At 39.2% G+C, this 22006-nt stretch overlaps 1 protein-coding gene across 22 annotated transcripts in view; it reads right to left on the reverse strand.

Moving 5' to 3' along the window:
• Positions 1-22006, reverse strand: part of LOC110489906 (anion exchange protein 2) — an 81499-nt gene that overhangs the window by 43615 nt on the left and 15878 nt on the right. For 8 of the 22 annotated variants that reach the window (XR_016486630.1, XR_016486631.1, XM_090199767.1 and 5 more), the window contains 2 exons: positions 7845-7989; positions 4575-4628 (listed from right to left, as the gene is read on the reverse strand). The exons of 4 other annotated variants lie outside the window; for them this stretch is intronic. The gene's annotated coding sequence lies outside the window, so the exon portion shown is untranslated. Of the gene's footprint in view, positions 1-4574; positions 4708-7808; positions 7990-22006 lie in introns of those variants that run through there. 10 more of the 22 variants (XM_090199769.1, XM_036944182.2, XM_090199777.1 and 7 more) reach the window with 3 other exon arrangements.

The following is a 22006-nucleotide window of genomic DNA, read 5'->3' on the forward strand; positions in this document are numbered from 1 at the left end:
TACCTGCTTTCACAAAGCAAAATATGGATCAGTGCTGTAAAATTACAAAAAAATTATTCAAATAGTAAAATATTGATTTCTAATACTCTATCAAATCAATGTTAGTTACCTGGGTAGTTTGAATCTGACAGGAGACGTGAAGGTATTGACAACTTTATGACACCAGTGGCAGAGTTCCATGAAACAACTTAATTGCTTACTTCCATTAAGCAGTAGCAGGGCTCTACGCTAACTTTTTTTTAATAAGAAGCACGTGTGCGCCTAAATTGAAGGCTCACACAAAGAAATTTAGGAGCACAATGAAACATATTTGAGGTAATAAAGCAAGAATCCTTCATTTTTCTAGGCGCACTGGTGCTCGCAAATATTTAGGCGCATATGCAATTAAAATGGTTGCATTTTAGAGCCCTGAGTAGGCCTATTTGCTTCCCAACTTCCCACTCATACCAGTAAACTTCCAATGTCTCAGACATGGGAATCAAATAGCACCTGCTCTGAAAACAGTCTGAATTCGAGTCAAATAATGCCCCCCTAGGGAAAGCTCACCACTTTATAAATAACTGCAGTTAAAACCCATACATTTCGATTTGCATTTTGCCTCCTAGGCCTGTATGACTTGCACAGCATGACAGCTCTGTGAGATTATAAAGGACTTGGGTCACGCAATATGCAGTAAACTATAGGCTAAGAGTACACTTAAAGCAAAGCCTAGCTGATCAGTTTAGAGTAGGTATTGATATCTGCAAATGATTTAATATAACATGTAAATTGAGTCTACACAGTCAGTACCACTCAAGCTTATAAGAAGCTGTTGTAGGCTCAATCTACATGACAAGCCAATAACTCTTGGAAGCCTCAATTCAAGTGGTAGTAAAAACATGTTGTGTTGCAGTTGGACAGTTTTAAGCCTTTAAATTGTGTGGCATAAAAGTATAGACCACAGATTACATACTGGCATTCTTCAATCAAAAAGGCATCATTTCAGGAAAAGCAGTTCAATAAGAAATCTAACTACCAATGAAAATGCCATTCCACAAATAGACACTCAATTATAATGTGGAAACCTCATCGTGGACACAACGTATACTTAAGATGATTTAAGATTTTACTTAGTCTATGCTTAGGCTACATTAGTGTATGCGACTCCTGTTTTAGGGACAGGGTTTATCTTTCTTGAAAACAACTTGTTTTTAGATGTGGTTTTGCAGGGTTAGCATAGAATATGTAGGCAATAGGCTACATTACATCAGCATAATGATAGCACTTCTGCTCAAGTGTGAGGTGTCCCTTAGATAAATCTTTAAGGCAAGCACCAACCTAACTCAAAATACACGGTGTTCATCTATGAATCCTCAATGCCTAACTCACAGAATTGAGTTCATCAACTCCAATTTCTAATGATTGGGAGGCTCCAAGACACAGGAGAATGTGGACGAGAGGTCGACCAATTAAGATTTTTCAACGCCGATACCAATATCAATTATTGGAGGACCAAAAATGCTGATACCGATTAATCGGACGATATATATCTATCTATCACAACAATACTGAATGAACAATGAACACTTACTTTAACTTAATATAATACATAAATAACATATATTTAGTCTCAAATAAATCATGTTCAATTTGGTTTACATAATCCAAAAACAGTGTTTGAGAATAAAGTAAAAGTGCAATATGTGCCATGTAAAAAAGCTAACATTTAAGTTCCTTGCTCAGAACATGAGAAAGCTGGTGGTTCAATATTCCCAGTTAAGAAGTTTTAGGTTGTAGTTATTATAGGAATTATGACGCGTCAACCACCTTTCATATACCTTTGACTATTGGATGTTCTTATAGGCACTTTAGTATTGGCAGCCTAATCTCGGAAGTTGATAGTCTTGAAGTCAAACAGCGTTGTGCTTCAAGCATTGATAAGAGCTGCTGGCAAACGCAGCAAAGTGCTGTTTGAATGAATGCTTACGAGCCTGCTGCTGCCTACCACCGCTCAGTCAGACTGCTCTGCCAAATATCAAATAATATACTTAATTATAATAAAACACAGAAATACGAGCCTTTGGGCATTAATATGGTAAAATCTGGAAACTATATTTATAAAACAAAACGTTTATTCTTTCAGTGAAATTCAAAACCGTTCTGTATTTTATAGAACGGGTGGCAACCCTAAGTCTAAATATTGCTGTTACATTGCACAACCTTCAATGTTGTCATAATTATGTAAAATTCTGGCAAATTAATTACGGTCACAATTCGCACGCTGCATTGACGCTGCACTCGCGTAACAGGTAACAACAGGTGGTCAAGCCTGCCACGCAGTTTCCTCGTGGATAACATTGTAATCGGTGTCCAAAAAAGCTGATTACCGAGTGTTATGAAAACTTGAAATCGGCCATGCTAATTAAATCGGTCGACCTCTAATGTGGACAACTCCAAACAAATGTCATGTTCCCTCAGATATTCCCCAGTGGTGTAGACTATTCCTATTAGTCACCATAATCAACACTGAACAACTTATATACACAAGAGGAACCTTATCAAATACACTGAAGCAGGGCTGTCCATACTCATTTTGCCTGTCAGGCAGTGGTGTAGTGGAGCGTATAAGCCGTATACCTACTTTTTTTTGTTGTTGTAGGCATATACCATATCAATTAATAAGGCTGATGGAAAAGATACAAATGTTTAGCTTAAAATGTTGATAAACTATTACTTCTTCACATTTTAAGAGCAGAAATGCAATTTGCAGAAAGACACCATTCTAAAATGCACACCACCGCACATGCGAGAGGTTTCATGGACAGAGATGGAAATATCCTTTAGTAATTTTGAAATAGGGGAAATCTAAAGATGCAACAACTATCATAGGTTGCTAATATGACTAGGATAATGCATTTGACTGCTAGACAATGAACAATTTTTGATTTGAAAACCAACAGAACAGGAGAGCGCATATGAGGAAGTCTTTACAAAATAATTGCCTCCACGTTTCTATGGTGGGATTTTGACTATAGGCTACTTTGAAGCAAGGTAAGACATGCCTCATAATATGAAGTAAAACGTCCAAGTCTCAAACAATTAAGGAACAGGAAAAATATAGCAATGCTAATGATAGGCCTAACTGTCTTCTGGTAGATGGACAGGTTTTCCCAAAAACCTTCTCAATTAAATGTTAACTAGCTACAAAGTAGCCTATGCCTACCTGGCAGAATTCTATGATTATTTGCAATAAAATCAACATTTCTAGATTTTTCCCACACCTCAAAAGTGGTCACCTGAAGTGGTTTAAGCATTGTTGTGGTCTTAAAACATCACATTTAGTTGTTATTCTATTTTTTAAAAAGTGTGACTTTGAGAGTCCAAAAAGCTGAAACCTGGAGTGAGTGTCATCGGAGACCAAAATGTCTGCAGGTCCACTCGGGGAAACTTTACTCTCAATTAATTGAATTACTTATCAGACTAGAGCACAACGCAACTCTAAACAAATTAACCTTGCTGTACGGTATTAAACTGAAATCACAAAAACTCACATTGAATGAAGCAGACAAAAACCAAAAGACCCAAATCGAAGTAAATGGTTAAAAGTAACATGAAAACAGCCAAACAGGACAGGTTAGGTATCAACACCTACAAAGCAAATGTAGCCTCATTTATCTGTTTTAATAGTGGGACTACTATTACCCTACTTGCACAGTACAGTTTGGGTTCGGCCAGACTGTGAAAGACCAATATGGGATTCATCATTTTAGGTAATTCAGAGTGCATCAGAGCATTTTTCATAGCATCTTTCACACAGAGCGCCTGTCCTGGACTTTGATGCTACCTGACAGTCTAGCGAAGAGATTGTATTGTAAGTCCATCATAATTTAAAAAAAGGTTTTCATCAAACCACCTGTCGGTTGCATTGAAACAGCTCACAGGCAGGATCTGGCCCGCGGGCCTTACGTTTGACACCCCTGCACTAAAAGGTAGACAGACAGACTACAGAAGAAAAACCTCAAATGTAGCCTAGGTACCAACTGTCTACACTTACTGACCATGAATGAACTAGACAGGGGAGAGTTTTCAGAAAGTGAAAAGAAATGCCCAATCCTCCAATAGAGCAAACAAAGAACTCTGAGGGAAGCAAATGCATTTATCATGAACTCAAAATGCCATTTAGCAAACCATGTGTGTTGCTGAAAACAAGTTCATAAAGAGTCTATTTCGAGCTTTATACGACTGTGGCGGAGTGTTTGTTGGAGCCACTTAACTAGAAGAGCACAAACAGTGCGGACAAGAATATGATAGGAAATTAGGATAATTTTTCTGGAGAGACCTAAACCTCTGCAGGTCCACAAGGGGAAACTTTACTCTCAATTCATTGAATTACTTAGAGCACAACGCAACTCTAACCAAATGAACCTTGTTGTACGGTATTAAACTGAAATCACAAAAACTCACATTGAATGAAGCAGACAAAATCCAATTTGAAGTAAATGGTTAAAAGTAACATGAAAACAGCCAAACTGGACAGGTATCAAAAACGTCCAACAAGTCACTACCGAGACAACTTCAAAAACCTTATACTGTACCTTTGTGTGCCTCCTGCAGGGGAGCCTGACATTGTAGTGCAAAGCTGAACGCCGCTGTGAGGGGAGACCAGGAACCGGACAAAGTGAAGGAAAGAAAAAGAAAAGCGTGAGACAAAAAGAAAGACAGAAAGCAAGCTGCAATTAGAGAGGCTTTCTGTGTGGCTTTACTGGCCGTGGTGGGCTCCTAGCCTAGTTTATTGTTCACCCAGATACTCCCTCTCACACTAACAGTCACAGACTGATAAATGCAGCCTTCCTCCACAGGATTATGTTTCCTCCTGCAGCCCGCTGACAAGTAGCCATGTGACTGGAGTCAGTGACGACTTGTCCGAAGCCTCTGAGTCAGAGGCTTCGGACAAGCACACAGACACTTTTTTTTAGATGCAATTGAACAGGCCTATAGCTTATAAACTGAACACAAAACACAATCAACTACTGTATAAACATTATACCTCTATCTGGAATTTCAAAAAAGAAACAGATAACACACTTATTTCCTTGTAATAGAACAAGGCCAAAGTGATGGAGTCGTGTAGCTAATCTTGTGTGATGAAAACCGTCACCTCTAGCGTCAAAGTAGCAACACAGCCATAATGTGTGGTGATAACTATCCCACCAGAATAATACAAGATAATGTGACCCTGGATTAGGAAATACCTCAGCCTTACAAGATATCATTTTTATGACCTCATCATCAATAGATTAATGCAGGGAAGCAGTCCACCAATCTTCAGATGTCTGGCTCCTACTATATTGACACAGGCGAAACCTGGGACAATAATGCTTGATTATAGTGTGCCACAATGGGCAAGCAGTGTAGTAAATGCTGTAGACATTGACAATACAACATGAAAGAGAGCTCGACAAAATCTGGTTGCCATGACATACAATCAACTGGACATTGAGCTGAATAGCAATTCTATGCTGAACAATGACAAACGGTGGCGTAGGGCAGGGCCGTATATCATATTTCATAAAACGGGTTGTTTGGATCCTTGATGCTGATTGGTTGATATGCAGGAGTTGTGGGACAATAACTCTCGCAAAGTAACATGGTGTTAATGTCAATTCCACTGTCCCCGCAGCCCAGGCAGGAAATTCATAAACATCTACATATTATTTGTCCATGCTATTTGGTTTGCAACAGTCGGCAGTTGTATAAACCTATCTGTAAGCCTCTACGACCTGTGCAACAATCTCTCCTGTACCATGTTCCTTCCTAGCTAGCCCAGGAATGAACATGAAACTAATAATTCACCAAGGAAACCGTAAACACTCAGAATTCCAGTGCTGGAGTGCCATTTTAGCTGGCAACGATGTGAGTGGGACATCCCATTCTCCACCTAAGAGGCAAGCGCCAGCCCTTGGCTTCACCTTTGGCTTCAGCTTGTCAAATGATAATTCCATTATTGCTTAATTACTACATAGGCCTACCGGTATTTATCCACGCACTGGTGTGGATTTTTACTGTACCCTCTAACAGTATTTTATATGTTGTATTTGTTACATTAAATAATTCAGTAAATTATATAAAATAATTTGTTTTTAAATCACCAGCAAGAAACTGCTAACAGCTGAGCTAGGTAACTTGCAAGCACAACAAGTCTACAACTTTGGGAGTAGAGACCCCCGAAAATCGTCGGACTGCTGTCTAGTGGCAAAAGTACAATTTTTTTTGTTTACAAAAAAATGTAAATACTAAAAGACAAAAGAAACGTGACAGTGTGTAAATTATAAATTAGAACAAGAAATTGATGACATTTCTGGAAGTGAATGCTTGAATTGAACAAATAGCCCAACTACACAACTGGAAACCATTGGTCGAGTACCAGCATGAGGCTACAAAATAATATTTTGATGCAATGTTCTACAAATAAGACTACTTTACTGTCAGTTGTGTCCTCCTATTATTTTTGGTTGAAGTTCGGTTGAACAGTATAAAGCAATCAGAATGGAGAAAGCCCACAAAAACCAATTAGAAATAATTTGCTGCCATTCTAGGTTCATGCACTAACCATAAAGCATATTTAGAACTATTATTATTCAGAAACATCAAATACTGTCAGAAATAAGAAATATATTATATTTTCAGAGATCCTATTAAATTACTAGTTTATATGTCATAACCCCTCAAAGTTCCAGAATGGTCTAAAAATGGCAGCCACAGTGGTCAGAGAAAAATCCAAACAAGATTAATTGGAAGTAATGGTAGTAGAAGCATCGGTGATGCATTTCCTGCTTTTAAGAGTCTAGCTACAGTTTCAGATATTATATGTTCCTAATTTTGTTCGAAAGTTGTTTTCATTGCAAGTTGAAGCTTACTGTTCGCTAGGTAGCTGATGTTAGATGGCTGGCTAGCTAGTTAGCATTACATTTATGATCTGTGTGTAGTGATGTTCTCAGAACGCCATTTCACATTGCTAGTTATAGCCTAATGTTAGCTAGCTAACTAACTAACATGGAACCTATTTGGTTAACTTTAGCTAGCTATGACAAATCGGTTTGTATTGCTGGTACTCTATGGATTGGGATTATGGGTCATTGTTGCGCTAGCTAGATGTCTGAACAAAATACCCCAAGTTAAAGCTTCCTGTTAGCTAGCTAGCTGACATTACATGTACTATCTGTGTAGTAACGTTCTCAGAATGACATTTGCATTGCTAGGTATAGCCTAATGTTACCTAGCTAACTAACATTGAACCTATTTGGTTAACTTTTGCTAGCTATGACAATCAGTTTGTATTGCTGGTACTATATGGATTAGGATTATGGTTGATTATTTAGCTAGCATGTCTAAACAAAAGACAACACTTCGCAATATGATTACATAACCCATAAAGTTAGCCATAATCACCATCAGACACACCTGGCTATATATGTATAATAATGCCAAAATACTTGTATCTGGAATATGTCTTTGAGCATCAGTAGCACACGCCTGACTCTCCTCCACCAGTCAAACAAGGAGAATGGTCTAATGCCTCACATCAAAAAGAGAGCTAACCCAAGCAAGCACAGCTTACACCTGAAGCATGTGGACTTGAAGCGAGTTGTGAAGTTCAACAAATACGCAGAGGATAATGCAATAGTATTACCAGGACGCCACCCAGGACACAAACACTTGGTGGAAAGCTGCTGCCATCCCATGTGACAAAATCAGCGGTCTCTACAAGGAATCGATGACAACACTTTGTATGTAAAGCATAAACAACGTGTTTTGATCATTTAATTTACCTCCAACATGACTGGCACAACTTTTACTGAGCTCACTTTTTTTTTCCTGTTTTCCAGCCTCGATGCTCTGGAGCCTGGTGTTGTTGCCGCCAAGGAGCGTTCGGACTCAGTCGGGACCAGGTTTCAGCTGCTGAGACATCCTTCCTCCCATAGATGGTCTGCCTGCACCACCTGGACACAGCTAGACAAACGTATATTTTTGAGAAGATCAGGGAGCTTTGTGACGAAGAGGCTATGGACATCATATGCCCTGCACCAAAATCAAGGGCAGGACAGAAACAGGCTCTCCAAATATAGATTCCCTTCTTCATGCTTGGTTTGGATGGACCAGTAATCAGGACTATCTGCAGTGCCTTTATTCAAATGACTCTCTCCTTTTTATCCTGCTGCTCAGCCACTTTACCCTTGATTGTATGCATACAACTACCTCATCTATTACCGATATCGTTATTGTACATAATGTATATCATATTATTTATATTGACACTATCTGATATTGCTACTGTGCAAGTAACCGTTTGGCTTGGCTGTACCGTTTACAGCTTCTGTAGAGATCCATACACTTAGAAAATATTTTTAAATACTAGATATCGGAACACTTTGTTCACCTGGAATTTTTCCTTAATTGTAGGCTACTACTTGTACCACTTTTAGTCTTAATCTTTACCACAGTTCTCACTGTTTAGTACGTGACCTCACATGTGAATCCTTAAAGAGATGGGTGGGGCTGGCTTCAGAGGGTGTGGACAACGCTGAATGGGTGTAGACAAAGGAGAGCTCTCCAGTAGATACCAAAACATTCAAAGGCCAGCTTATCAACTTTCAAAGCAGAATTACTTTCCCATTGTTCCTCAAAATGCTTTTATCCAATGTAAAAAACACAAATTTCAAATTTTGCTACCTAAGACCGAATCAAGGTGGTTGGTCAAATTTCTTTCAGGGTTTGTACCAACAGTGGTAAGTCAAATTCAAGGACTTCAGTACTTTTTCAAGCACATATTTATTTTCAAGGACCATCAATTTGTAATAGTTCAGATTAAGTGTTTCTAGTTGCCACTATATATCGTCACAACCTCATGAGGGGAAAAAACAAACTATTTATTCATCACTATCTTACAAGTTCTACTCAATAATATATGTTTCACTACATACATGGAGAGGTAAGTCAGTACTGATGATGTTGACTGATTTCCTTATATGTACTGTAATTCAGTAAATTTTTTAAAATTGTAACATTTATATTTGTTCAGTGTACATGATAATAATATTAAAATTTAAAATGTCTTTATATTTCACAAAATTTTAGGTCCCACAGGCTGTCCCAACACAAAAGGACCCACTATGTTTAGAACCCACTGTACTATTAACCACTGTCCCTGCTTGGTTTAATTCTCTCGCTCTCTCGGTGTATCTCCTTTGCCTCGTTCATTGCATCCTGACTCACCACTGTGTCACTACTCACTGTAAAAATAAAATAAATAGTAGCCCATATTTTGATTATAGCTAGCTTAATTTCAGTCAACTGCTCCTGCTGAGGTCAGGCTCTGTTCAACATTAGCATCCAACTTCATCCTTCTAGCCAGCTAGTTATAGCTAGCTACCTGGCTAACAGCCAGAGCACTTGAGCTACCTAGACATCTGACTGAAATATCAGCGACTATTTACCAGTTGTACATTCATTTTTTGAGTGGCAGTTTTTTTTCCCCCGTTTGGGGAATGTCTGTTGACACAGCAGTGTCTCCCACTTGCCAGTGTAGGTCTGGGCTGATGGAGTTAATTTAAACTCTCAGCCTGTCGTGGGTGGAGTCTCGTTGGACAGAGTGGTGGATGAATGCGCTGCAAACAAGGCAAAATACAAGGGAGCCGGTGAACATAATGAGCATACATGAATAGTTCATGATTCCACTCGTTCGCAGAGGTATGTGCGATTAGAACTCAGATCAAGAAGCCTTCTGACTGTTGAACAACGCTGGGAATGCAATAAGTGTGTAAACGATATTAAACAAAAAAAGGAGAGTAAACTATTTCACAAATAAAAAGATGAGTAAATGACATTAACGGGTTTACCCTCCACTACATCCCTGGATGGGTCTGGCAAAAACATTCATAAACAAATATCCTGCCAAGCAAAAAGTAATCTGTATTTGCCCGGCATTTTAGCTCTCGATGTGACGTTTGGTGGCGCCTAATCAGTCAGTTCTGTACCTGCTTGGCAGAGTCGCAGTGTGGTTGGACTGAGCGAGCTTGCCTAGCAACCAGCGTGCAAAACACATGAGGAAATAAAACTCAGTAGTCTGCCAGGAAATGAATTCACAAGACCAATAAATGTTTCTAATATTCTTCATATTAACATATTTGATCATTGTCTGTTGTCCTCTCATTTTAATTCAAGTACTTTAAGTACTTTTCAAGTACCAACTTCAGAAAATGTCCGATTTTTAAGATATTCCAGTACTTGAATTTCAGAGTGCCAAATGCAAGTACTTTAAGCACGTCATGCAAACCATGTTCTTTGTATATATCCATTATAATGATCCTGATAAATTCATTTGCTTTGATGAGAGAAGCTGACAGTCACGTCACGTTCATTTGCACGGCACGGTGGTGATCGCAACAACTGCAACATGTTGCACAGGTCGGATAGGCACACAGCGGGGTTTATATTAACCCCCGCTGAACCAAACGCTAGCACAGTACAGGGTTTTTTCTGGATCAAACATAGGGCTTAGGTGGTGGTTGTGGCGGGGGCATGGCTAATGATGGTTGGCTGACCTAAAAATGTAGCCGTTTTAAAGCTAATTTCCTGCAATTCTACACATTTTGCCATGAGGCTGAGAGAAAAATTTGCAGTTTTATAGAAACTGTACTGCAATTCCTCACATTCGGTCATGGCTTATGCTATCTGAGTGACTCAAACATAACAAAATCAAATGACAAAAATACTCCTGAATGTATCATTTTTTATATTTTAGATCTTAAAGTGTTTTTTTTTATAAATATAGGTCCATTATCTTTTCTACGGGATGGGAGGGATTTTTGTTCCCTCCCATCCCGTTTAAAAAAAAAAAAAAAACTTTAACTAGGCAAGTCAGTTAATAAGAACAAAGTCTTATTTTCAATGACAGCCTAGGAACAATGGGTTGACAGACTGCCTGTTGACAGAACGACAGATGTGTACCTTGTCAGCTCGGGGGTTTGAACTTGCAACCTTCCGGTTACTAGTCCAACGCTCTAACCACTAGGCTACACTGCCGCCCAGAAATATACACATATACGGTTGAAGTCGGAAGTTTACAAACACTTAGGTTGGAGTCATTAAAACTCGTTTTGCAACCACTCCACAAATGTCTTGTTAACAAACTATAGTTTTGGCAAGTCATTTAGGACATCTACTTTGTGCATGACAAGTAATTTCTCCAACAATTGTTTACAGACAGATTATTTCACTGTATCACAATTCCAGTGGGTCAGAAGTTTACATACACTAAGGTGACTGTGCCTTTAAACAGGTTGGAAAATTCCAGAAAACAATGTCATAGCTTTAGAAGCTGATAGGTAGCTCGCATCTGATAGGTTAATTGACATAATTTGAGTCAATTGGAGGTGTACCTGTGGATGTATTTCAAGGCCAACCTTCAAACTCAGTGCCTCTGCTTGATATTATGGGAAAATCTAAATAAATCAGCTAAGAACTCAGAACATAACAAAGCCCTGACCTCAATCCCATAGAACATTTATCTTCTGTCAGGAGGAATGGGCCAAAATTCACCCAATTTATTGTGGGAAGCTTGTGGAAGGCTAAGGAAACATTTGACCCAGGTTAAACAATTTAAAGGCAATGCTACCAAATACTAATTGAGTATGTTAACTTCTGACCAACTGGGAATGTGATGAAAGAAATAAAAGCGGAAATAAATCATTCTCTCTGCTATTATTCTAACATTTCACATTCTTAAAATAAAGTGGTGATCCTAACTGACCTAAGACAGGGACTTTTTACTAAGGTTAAATGTCAGGAATTGTGAAAAACTTAGTTTAAATGTATTTGGCTAAGGTGTATGTAAACTTTGAGATACTGAAATGATTGCAACCAGGCTTTATTGTAGTCCAGAGGTATAGTAAGCTTCATACCTCTGTTAGGAAAAACGGAACTATCAATCCGCTTAAAACTTCAAACAATTCCACATAAAGTCAACTAAGGTACTGGATTATACATGTTTTGAACAAAGTGTGCAGTAATTCAATCTAAACACTTAGCCAGTGGGTCAAACAACAAGCATTCCTACATCAGCTTACATGAGACTTAGTGCTGAAGAAATGCCTGTAGCCATGGGTGACAAGGCCTATGTGAGCCTGTGTGTGTGTGTGTGTGTGCGCGTGCGCGGAGGGTTACAATTAGGGTTAGGGTAAGGGTTCGTAGTCACGAAAATAGGATTTTGAATGGAAATAAAATTGTAGGTCCCCATGATGATAGAAGAACATAACGTGTGTGTGTGTGTGTGTGTGTGTGTGTGTGTGTGTACTTGTTTTCCTACCTTATCAGGACCCCAATGTCCTGATAAGGTAGGAAAACAAGAACCTGAATTTGGTCAAATGCTATTTTAAGCTTAAGTGTTCGATTTAGGGTCTTTGTGTTAAGGTTAGGTAAATGTTTACCCCTGAAAAAGTCCTGAAATTCCACAAAAACACAGCTGTGTGTGTGTGCCTGTGTGTGTGTGAGAGTATTAGTGTGCAGACATGATTGTTTGTCATTGGGTATATGTGCTCACAGGGAGTCACATGACATTCTGGAAGAAAGAGGAAACGCAGAGCAAAAGCCACAATGAGCTCAAACTAGACACCAGTTCAAAGACTGGGGTTTCCTCTGTCCCAATAGCACACTGAAAATAACATTTCTCCATGGAGTACTGTGGTCAGACCTATAAAAAGAGGTGTGAGAGCCCCTTTGGATTGTGGAGGATGAGCTTTTTTACCGTGGCCACCAGACAATTAGGCGAATGCTCAGTAGATAGTTTGAAATGTAAACAGCATTCTTTCTCAGCTCTTTCTGCAACACAGCCAACTACATTCCCTTGGTCAGTTCCAATATTTAAAAAAGGAAAACAGAGTACATATTTGCTTGCGGAAATAGTTGACGATGTGGTGAACAACAGCATCATCCAAACCTGGCTGAAATTACCAAAACTTCTGTAACTGGGCAAACACCTGAACATAAATCTAAGACTATAAATATAGCCTAGTCTATATAACAGATATAAAAAGGTATTCTAACCAATTGCCTGATACACATTAAAACAAATCTAATAATAATGAAATGTATACCTTTGAGTGATATATAACTATGGTGTTTTAAAACACGTCGAGCTCACTTGGACTGAGTTTTGAAACCATCAGCAAAATTCCTTTCTGCAGCAGATTCTACTGCTTCCTATCATTTCTGTTCCTGTTGTAAGCCTGTAGCCCAGTGTTTCCACTAGTTTTTTTGCAGCAGTGGCTTTTTTAAAGGACATTCTAGGGTTGGGCGTTATACCGTATTTATCATATCCCGGGGTATTTTGAAATACCCACAGTATGATTTTCAATAGCATAGGATTATTATAATTTTTTAAATACGTGGATATTTGTACTTTTTAAATAAATGCCTGCAGTGCAGTCGATTGGTGCATTAATAGATAAAGCGTTGTCCATGCTAATAAAGCCTTTTGGCCACTAGAGGCCTCAATCATTCTCTATGATCTAGATACACACTCAGACCAACGATCCCTCAGAAGCTAACTTTTTTTGTAATGGCAAATAGTGGTAACATTATTAATCCCGGATCAGGCAACAAATATCATTACACATTTGCAAGTAAGTAAACAGGCGCATCATAAACAAACTCACCAGTCCCCTGATTAGTCAAAGCCCTCTCAAAATTGTCTTGGCACCGACTTGAATAAGAAGGACCCTGGATCTAGATAGGTGTTTGCTATAAGCCTAGCTGGCCTATTGGTTTATTCCTATGGTGATCTGGCAGTGGTCAGTGTTGATAGCTTCGTCTCCGTTGAAAAGTTGTTTCCCTTGAAATAGCACTAGCGCTTGGGGGTTCTGTGCACACAGTAACTGGAGTGTTTCCAGCATCACACACACAGCAACAGCTGCTCCTGATGAATCTACTGTACGTCCAGCTCTCTCCATCTACCCTCAGAAGAATCAGTCAGCCGGCTCTGTCTGTCCAGCTCTGTCTGCAAGTTAAGTAGCACCTGTCTTGGGGGGAGGGATATATAAAAGGGCCGATTGAGGACATCCCATGGTGGCATGCTGATGGAGGTTTTCATGTGCTTCCTTATTGTCAACAGACCCCACTGTCTAAAGAGGAAAATTCAGTCATCGTTCTAGACTCGATACCAGTGGAGGCTGGTGGGAAGAGATATAGGGGGATGGGCTCATTGTAATGGCTAGAATAGAATTCATGGACCAGAGCCAAACATGTGGTTTCGAGGGGTGTAAGAGTACACGTATTCGTACCAAACCATTCAGTACATGGACCTTGGTTCAGTCCGGACTGTGAACCCGATTACATACAAAAAAAGATTAAAAAATACAAAACACTAGGCCTATAGGCTATGCCTACGCTGCATTGGAGGCCTATGCCTCTTGAGTAAATCTGAGCTGAAAAAGAAAACTAATTTCAGGCTATTCCATTAAAACAACTAGACTATGCCCACATTGTAACCAAAATTCAAATCTTAATTGCCACATTTCACACTGTCCTTTTGAGATGCAATCGGGAACTAGTTCTGTAGGATGGCGAGTGGTGGGGTCGGTAAAGGATCATTGTTTAAATCTCCAGTTTGGGAACATTTTGGCTTCCCAATAGATTATAACGGTGAAGGACAGAGTTGTGGATAAAACATTAACAGTATGTCGCCACGCTCTATGAGAATAGCCTCTGCAGCTGCCAACACCTCAAATATGTCGACAGATTTACACCGACATCACCCCAGTAAACCAGAGCAAGACGGAAACTCAAAGAAACAATACAACATCGTCTCTCCTCTGCATTCAAACATTCCTTGGCAACTGATTCTGACTGGGCCAAATAAATTACAAGAGCGATAGGTAAGCTAGGTTTATATTTTTTACAGTCTTTGATTTATAGCCGCGGATATGCACCCTTTCACGGTGGTTGAGAATGGGGGGGGGGGGGGGGGTGAAAGTGCTTGTGAAAGTGCTTGAGCCATGTTACGAACTTCTCTCTTGCACCCATTTCAGCAAACAGGTACAGTGGTTCCTGGTTCCTCCTTTAAAAGTTGTGTCATACTGCAGCACACCTTGTGTTTCTATTAAACAGAATTCTATGGCACGTTATTTAAATTGTCAGCCATTTTTACCATTAATGCTAGTTGGTACTAGTTTGACCACAAAAGGCCAAAACATTTATTTCTGTTTTTAGAAGGAGAGAAACGCTGAGCCGATTGTGTGCCACCCTATGGGACTCCCAATCACGGTCGGATGTGATACATAATAAATTATTATTTTTTCCCCCCCTTCTACATATTAAAAGGTTCCAATTGATAAACATGTTTTATCAATTAAGATATTTGAATTTAACCACAATATTTGTTGTATTATTTGTTTTGTATTTTCTTGTAGATTAAACTGAAATTGCAACCAATCACGGCCGGTTGTGATACAGCCAACCTAACCTAATGAGAAATACATTTGGCGATAGAACGCTCCCCCTACCCTCTTTCTAGGCAAGTCTATTGTCCTGCTAATAGCCCTGATAATAGCCAGAATGGCGCTGTACAACATAACCGTGTGTGTTTGAAAGAGTATTTTCCAGTAAGCAACCATTTGCTTACCTTCATTAGCCTACTTTGTTCCAATATTTCTGTCATTCAGTGGATATTTATTCTCATAGTAATTTGTTATGGAGCCATAAGGAAATAAACATCTGCATTTTGAAAGAGTATTTTTATCAACATTTTATTAACGAAAGCATAAAGATGCCGATGAAGAAATACAGTACAGTATATGGTTTATCCGACATTTTGCGGTTACAGGTCGTCACCCACACACATTTTAAACATTTGGATAATAAAGCATTTTGAAGATAGAAACCACCTGCATTTTTTTATTAAGCTACTGTGCTGTCTGAAGTAAATATAGCCTACAGTACATACTGTAGTAAACATGGTGAAGTGCCTAATCGCGATTGTTCTCACTTTGATTATGCTGTAACATACTGTAGCACCATGACTAGGATCTCTATTCATTTAAGTGAGCATTTTTGGGCTTTCAGGATGAATGGAAACTCTACTGGAGACATTTAAAAAAAATACTGGTAGACTTGGGGATTTTGGTCACGGTCAGTGCAATTCGCAAACACCATCATCAGATGCCTGTGCTACACTGAACGTGAAAGCCCAAGAAAATGAACAGGTACAGTGGGAGACTATACTGTAAAGTGGGTCTAATAATGCTAAAAATAATGCTTAAATAAAAAGTGACTGCTGGTCTTTACTGTATACTGCACATTTTTACATTGTATTCCATTTCCATCGAGACTATTCAAGTCAAGAAGATGAGCGATCGGCAAAGGCCTTCTGTAATCTGCTGGCATCACGGCACAACATCAACATCGCTCTAATCACAGTCAGAAGACAGTTGAAGAAACTTAGTCTATTCTTGTTCTGAGAAATTAAGGCTGACGAGTTTCAGAAGGTCTTTGTTTCTGGCCATTTTGAGCCTGTAACCGAACCCACAAATGCTGATACTCCAAATACTCAACTAGTCTAAAGAAGGCCAGTTTTATTGCTTCATTAATCAGCCCACAGTTTTCAGCTGTGCTAACATAATTGAAAAAGGGTTTTCTAATGATCAATTAGCCTTTTAAAAATTATCAACTTAGCCAACACATTAGCTAACACAGCGTGCCATTGGGAACACAGGAGTGATGGTTGCTGATAATGGGCCTCTGTACATCTATGTAGATATTCCATTAAAAATCAGCAGTTTCCAGCTACAATTGTAATTTCTAACATTAACAATGTCGTCACTATATATCTGATCAATTTGATGTTTATTTTAAAATGGACAAACATGCTTTTCTTTCAAAAACAAGAACATTTGAACGATAGTGTACATACATACACACTTTTTTCCAGAGCATTAACCATCTGAGCTTGTTTTATACTGTTCTGTAGTTTCGACCCTATGATTCATCTGACAAAAAACTTTGTGTCCTGCAGGCCCAGGCATGGATCAAAGCTGGCGAGACATTCAATGATGTCATCTTCACAGACGAATCTACCATGGCCCTTGAGCAATTTGCTCCAAATTGTTACAGGAAAAAAAGGAAGATCAAGCAAGCCGAGTCCCAAGCATCCGCTCAAACTCCATGTGTGGGGGGCAATTTCTCGCCAGGGACCAGGCCCAGTTTGGCTATTTACAAAGCAAAAGGTAAATAAAATATTGTAGCCTACACATCACGGACTGCTATGTGTTCCACAATAATTCACTGTTGCCTCCTTTTTCAGGTATCATGGCTCGATAATTATTTGAGGAAGAAATCAAGAAATATGCTGGACCCTATGCTAGAGAGGTGTTTCTGGGACCACGTCGTTTCTTTCAAGGTAGGATTATAGCAATATTTTGTTATGTTTAGACCTAGTTACATGTATATTTCTAGTATTGTACCTAATTTTGCCTGTTAGGCTAAATGTATTTTTTTCTTCTCCAAAAGCAGACAATGAACGAAAACACACTGTCGCCCGGTTTGCATTGCAAATGAGGGCATAAACTGGGTCAAGACGCCAGCAGAGTAAGTAGACCATGTTGTAAAACAAAGGTTAAATAAAAATAAATAAAAGACCAACACCACCTACGGTAGGCCTACAGTATATCTAAAAACGTTTTTTTAAATCTCTACATGCAGGTCTCCTGATTTTTTACATTTTACTAGGCATGTCAGTTAAGAACAAATTCTGATTTTCAATGACAGCCTAGGAACAGTGGGTTAACTGTCTGTTCAGGGGCAGAACGACAGACTTGTACCTTGTCAGCTCAGCGGTTTGAACTTGCAACCTTCCGGTTACTAGTCCAACGCTCTAAGCACTAGGCTACCCTGACGCCCCAATTTTAGACACAGGTCTAATGCTTCAATATATAATCATATCTGCCCTCCGAATTCATATCTAAGCGTAATTTTTCACACCATTATTAGTTACATTGTTTTAGTTTGAATGTGCAGACAGGCACTAAGAACAGCAAGAACGTTTCTCTAGTCAGTGGATAAAGCTGGAGAACTGCAAGGCAATCCCTATCGTGCGCCACTCGGGAGCCATGACCAATATATATTGTCCTGCTAGAAACTTTGTTTGCAGAATTCACAGCCTGCTACGCTTGTGAAAAACAGGGTTAATAATATATCTGAGAATATCTAAGGGGCTTTATATACATTCTAAATGAATTATTATGAATAATAATAGCTTTGTTTTAAAAATAACAATATGTTAGAGATGATTTAGCTTTCAAATAATGTAAAGTGAGCGAGAAAAAGGCCATTCTTGAACTTGGGGTGAGACATGGTTACTAATTTGTAAATAAAGCCAGTTTGTTATTTAGATTGATTTATTTCTTTTTTAGGAAGGAGAGAAATCAAAAGCCTACCATCACCTCATGGGTCACCCGGGCATGGCCAGCACGGGTATTGAACCAGCATCTGTAGCAATGCGATGCAGTGTCTTAGACCCGCTGCGCCACTCGGGAGCTGTACAACGTGACCGGTCGGTTGTAGAAAACAGTACTACAGTAAGAGCAAAAATAATCCTAACATTTCCACACCATAATTGTAGTCCAAGTTTCTCTTAGAATAAAAACCTTAATGTAACAACAGTTTTAGTAAGTAATATTGACGAGTAGTAACATATAAGTGTATTTTTAGAGACACAGTAGTGCCTTAGAGCACTGATTATGCTTTTGGGTTCCAACTCCTCATTGTGCTGGTCTGGTCAATGAAGTAGTGACGCAGGGTACCGTACTAAACCACAAATTACCTCTAAATCCTGCAGCATAACCGCAACATTTTTAGTTGAGCAACCCCTGTAGTACCCGCTCTATATAAGCAAGCCAAAGCTTCCAATGAATTGGGCGATGAACCGTGCTACAGACACGCCCCATTTATGACAGTCAAAATTTTGGAGGTAGTGTCATGGTGCGTTCATAACAAAGTGGGAAGTCGGAATTTACCACATACGACTGCGAAAAATCCACTTGAACGGCCCTCCAACTGGTAATTACTAGCTGGAAACTCGTCCATCATCCAGAGCACTCACTTCCCCACACATGGTCAACTCAGACGTCACCTACTAAGAAATGGCCTCTATAACAGCATTTTCAGAAGTTAAATGCAACAAAACGTTATTTATGAAAAGCAATCTATTATTGTGATTTTTTAACTCTAATTAGTTTACAAGCATGATAGCAGTATTTTAAATGTATGGTTGCCGCAGCTTGTTGGCCATTAGCTTATCAAATCAAGTCAAATTGTCACATGCCTCATAAACAACTAGGTTAGACTAACAGTGAAATGCTTACTTAGGGTCCTTCCTAACAATACAGAATGAATGAATAAATACAAATAAAAGTAAAAACACAATAATAAATACACAATAAGTATCGATAACTTGGCTATAAACACGGGTACAAGTACCGAGTCGATGTGCAGGTTATTGAGGTAGGTGTGTATACTGTATAACTAGGAATAAAGTGACAGATAAACAGTAGCAGCAGCATATGTGATGAGAATTTTTTTTGGGCAATGCAGATAGTCTCGATAGCTATTTGGTTAAAGGGATACTTTGGGATGTTGGCAACGAGGCCCTTTATCGAATCAGCGTTTCTCAACGAGTTCAAATTACATGAATGCATCCAAATTATATTTACGACTTAACAACGGGTACATTCACACCTGGTTACAAAACGCAGCATCAGAATGGAAACTTCAGAGGCTCAACATAACAATCCTGTGACAACAGACAATGTCAAGAACATTGTAAAAGGCATTTCATTTTTCTTGCTGTAACAAGACCCGCCTCCTCTGCACAATTACCTCAGGGAGGCAAGCAAGGGCTATTGAGTGGAGGGGTGTGGTGGGTAGTCTATTGATAGCACACAATTTGACACATAGAAACTAGCAACCATCATCCAACTTTTGCCTACTACCACATCTTCCATACATCCTAGGGCTGAGTCCCAAACACACCCCATTGGCATGTTGGAATGGAGCCTAGAGGTCGGAGCTAATAGCCTTGCCTGCTAAATAGACTTTTATCATCTACTACTGTGTTTGAATTATCCAAATTAAATACGTAATCACTCTTGTAGACAAATACGTTAGCTAGATATGTACTTGGCATCAGTCTGAATAAAAATCTGAAAGTCTTTGGTATAAAGGTGATGAATTAAACTCTTGATCCAGATCAAAAAGCATGGTAAATCTCTGTAAGCTTCTCAAAAACACCAAAGGAAAAATCCCAAATCCCCAGTTGAGGTCCTTTTTTAACAGACCAATGTGGTTTATGCACTAGTCATGGTTCACGATCATGCTCTCTTCTGGCCATCACACACACCAGCAATGGACACTATGTAGCCTAATCTCTCAGATCAGGATCTACACTGAATGAAAATATGAACGCAATATGTAAGGTGTTGGTCCCATGTTTCATGACATTAAATAAAAAAAATCCCAGAAATGGTCCATACGCACAAACAACATTTCTCTAAAATGTGTTTACATCCCTGTTAGTGAGCATTTCTACTTTGCTAAAATAATCCATCCACCTGACAGGTGTGGCATATCAAGAAGCTGATAAAACAGCATGATCATTACACAGATGCACCTTGTGATGGGGATAAAAAGCCAATTGTCATAAAACACAATGCCACAGATGTCTCAAGTTAAGGGAACGTGCAATAGGCATGCTGACTGCAGGAATGTCCACCAGAGCTGTTGCCAGAAAATTGAATGTTAATTTCTCTACCATAAGCCACCTCCAATGTAGTTTTAAATCATTTGTCAGTACGTTGAACCGACCTCACAACTGTAATAAAGCCCTTTTGTGGGAAAAAGTAATTCTAATTGGCTGCGCCTGGCTCCCCAGTGGTTGGGCCTGGCTGCCAAGTGGGTGGGCTTATACCCGCCAAGGTCCACCCATGGCTGCACCCCTGCCCAGTCTAATTTCTTTATTTCAATTGACTGGTTTCCTGCTATGAACTGTAACTCAGTAAAATCTTATAAATGCAACAATTAAAATTTTTGTTCAGTATATTTACATTTGTATGGTTCAAGCTAGACGTCGACCGATTCATTGGAATGGCCGATTAATTAGGGCCGATTTCAAGTTTTCATAACAGTAGGTAAATCGGAATTTCTGGATCCTGGCCAATTATACTGCACTCCACGAGGAGACTGCGTGGCAGGCTGACTACCTCTTATGCGAGTGCAGTAAGGAGCTAGCTAGCATTAAACGCATCTTATAAAAAAAAACAATCAATCTTAACATAATCACTAGTTAACTACACATGGTTGATGATATCACTAGTTTATCTAGCTTGTCCTGCGTTGCATATAATCGGTGTGGTGCCCGGTAATTTTTCATTGAATCATAGCCTACTTCGCCAAACGGGTGATTTAACAAGCGCATTCGCGAAAAAAGCACGGTCGTTGCACCAATGTGTACTTAACCATAAACATCAACGCCTTTCTTAAAATCAATACACAAGTATATATTTTTAAACCTGCATATTTAGTTAATATTGCCTGCTAACATGAATTTCTTTGAACGAGGAAAATTGTGTCACTTCTCTTGCGTTCTGTGCAACAGAGTCAGGGTATATGCAACAGTTTGGGCCGCCTGGCTCGTTGCAAACTAATTTGCCAGAATTTTACGTAATTATGACATAACATTGAAGATTGTGCAATGTAACAGAAATATTTAGACTTATGGATGCCACCCGTTAGATAAAATACCGAACGGTTCCGTATTTCACTGAAAGAATAAACGTTTTGTTTTCTAAATGATAGGTCAATTAATATGGTAAAATCCAGAAACTAAGGCTCGTATTTCTGTGTGTTATTATGTTATAATTAAGTCTATGATTTGATATAGCAGTCTGACTGAGCGGTGGTAGGCGGCAGCAGCAGGCTCGTA

The sequence above is a fragment of the Oncorhynchus mykiss genome, chromosome 15 (assembly GCF_057628025.1).
Source record: "Oncorhynchus mykiss isolate SJ-2025 chromosome 15, ASM5762802v1, whole genome shotgun sequence".
NCBI lineage: Eukaryota > Metazoa > Chordata > Actinopteri > Salmoniformes > Salmonidae > Oncorhynchus > Oncorhynchus mykiss.